Source organism: Suricata suricatta, chromosome 8, assembly GCF_006229205.1.
Source record: "Suricata suricatta isolate VVHF042 chromosome 8, meerkat_22Aug2017_6uvM2_HiC, whole genome shotgun sequence".
NCBI lineage: Eukaryota > Metazoa > Chordata > Mammalia > Carnivora > Herpestidae > Suricata > Suricata suricatta.
In genome coordinates this window covers 44126927-44129295 of record NC_043707.1, presented here as the reverse complement: position 1 = coordinate 44129295, position 2369 = coordinate 44126927, and the positions used below count along the sequence as shown (strand labels likewise).

At 45.9% G+C, this 2369-nt stretch overlaps 1 pseudogene; it reads left to right on the top strand.

Annotated features, from left to right (window-relative positions):
- Positions 1–421: 421 nt before the first annotated feature.
- Positions 422–2369, top strand: part of LOC115299269 — a 3293-nt pseudogene continuing 1345 nt past the window's right edge.

Genomic DNA, 2369 nt, shown 5'->3' with positions numbered 1-2369 from the left:
CAACAAAACTGACAAACCTTTAGCTAGACTAACTAAAGAAAAAGAGACCAGCCAAATTACTAAAACCAGAAATGAAAGTAGGGACATTACTACTGGTCCTACAGAAGGAAAAAGGATTATGAGAGAGTGCTCTGAAAATTATATACCAAAAAACTGGATTACTTAGATGAGATGCACAAATTCCTAGAAACACAATATCTACCAAGATTGAATCACAGAGAAATAGAAAAACGAACAGACCTATAGCTAGTAAGATGATTGAATCAATAATCAAAAATTTCCCCACAAAGGAAAACTCTTAACTTGACAGCTTCCCTGGTAATTTACACACAGCATTTAAAGAAGAACTAACACTAAACTTCTCAAACCTCTTCAACCTAACTGCTTGCATTCCTGCCTGCTATCCCTGACCAGAGCCACAATGCCTAGTGGTCAGAAGAGTAAGCTCATGCCCATGAGATATGCCACCAGGCCTGTGGTGAGAGCCAGGGTCTGGAGGGTGCTCAGGCTACTGCAGCAGCAGCAGCAAGAGAGTCCTCCTCTCCTGCCTGCCTTTCACTGGGCATAGACCTCAGAATTTGCCACAGGACTGCTGTGACACCTAGCAGTCCTAAGGCAGCTGAGGGAAGGAATGCCATCTCCTGCCAGTGCTAGTGCAGCTGTTTCATACACCGATTCTGAGGGAGGTGGCAAAAGCCATAATGAGGGAAGCCCCAAATCTTCTAATGGCACTGAGGTCTCATGCAGAGACCCATTAACAAGAAGGTGTTTTTGTTGTGCAGTTCCTGCTGCAGAACTATCAGGAGAAAGAGCCAATTACAAAGGCAGATATGCTGAAGTTTGTCATCAAAAAAGTCCAACTATCGATGGAGGAGCCAAGATGGCGGAGAGGAAGGGAGCTCTGTAACTCTGTCCGCCCCATTTGACGAACCGAGAAGGATATTACTCTTATCTGCGAGAGTGGAAGGAGAAAATACGGACTCCAGAAAGAATAGAACCTCAAGGATACCTGAGTGAGTGAGGGCGAACGGGGGAAATCTGAAAACAGGCCAGGCCAGGATGGGCAGGGGAGACAAGATCCCCAGCCCAACGTGTGGGAAGCAAGCTGAGCCCGAGAGGCAAAGGGAAGAGACAGGGGAGCGCACTTCCCAGCGAGAAGCGGCTGGAGCACGGCTGCACCAGAAGTGCACACTTCTGGCTAGAAGCGGTCGGGGCTGCAGCTGCACCAGGGGCGAGCAATTCGAACTTGGTTTTGGGAACAGGACCACGGACCGCATTTCCACAGCGCACCTTGCCCCCTGCACAGTCTGCGCGAATCCCGGGTGCCCACAGGAAAAAATAGGGCCCACACCTATGCAACCCACAACAAGGAGTTGGTGGCGGGTGGAGGCCTGGGCGCGCTTAGACTGTAGGAGCTCCCAGCTCATTTCCAGCAGCGCACAGCGCCTTGAGCAACAGCTCTCAGAAACCAAGAGACACTCAGCTTTTTTTTTTTTCCTTTTTTCCTTTCCCTCATTGCAATCCCGATCCTGGCTGGGGGTGGGGTCTCTGCAATTGAGTCTGTGAAGGTGCGTACTTCACCTCCTGCTGCTCATTTCCCCTCAGGCAGGGGCGGAGCCTCTGAGAACAGCCTCCAAGACCTACCACATCAAACCATGCCCACCCACCAGGGGGAGCTGCTGCTGTTATTTTTTTAATATTAAAATAATTTTTTTTCTTCACTTGTTTCATAGTTATTTCTTTGTCATTATTACCTCTTTTTCTTTACTCAAGTCTTTTAAATTTTACTCCTTATTTTCCTTTCTCCTTTCTACCTTACTTTCTCACCTTCTTGCAACCCAGATATATTCTCCTGTATCTCATCCTTACCTCTCCCCTAAACTGGTCATACACTTTTAAGTGGTCTACTGTCCTTTGTTGTCTCCAACCCCCTTTTATATATTTTTTTTCTTTTCTTCTTTCTCTTTTTTTAAATTTTCTCTTCTTCTCTTCTTTTCGTCTCTTTCCCTCCCATTTTCTTTCTTTTCTTCCCCCCTGTAATGTGTTTCTTTGTTTGATTTGTCTGTGTGTATGTGTGCTTCTGTTCCCTCTGTGTTTGTCAGTTTTCCTTCTTAGGACTACACCAAGAAACAAGCCAAAGTGTGCAAGATGGCGAGTCCCAAATATTGCAGAGTAGGGAAATAAAATACAGGCACAACAAGAGAAACTGAGAGACATCATTAAGAGAATATTTCCTGAAAAGGCAGGCCCTGGACAGTCAATAAGCCTCCTTTAACAGAGAAATATTAATAGGTGCGCAAAGCACAACGAGCTTTCTAAAGGTGACAAGAGACAGAAAACTAGCAAAAATGACAAAACAAAGAAACTCT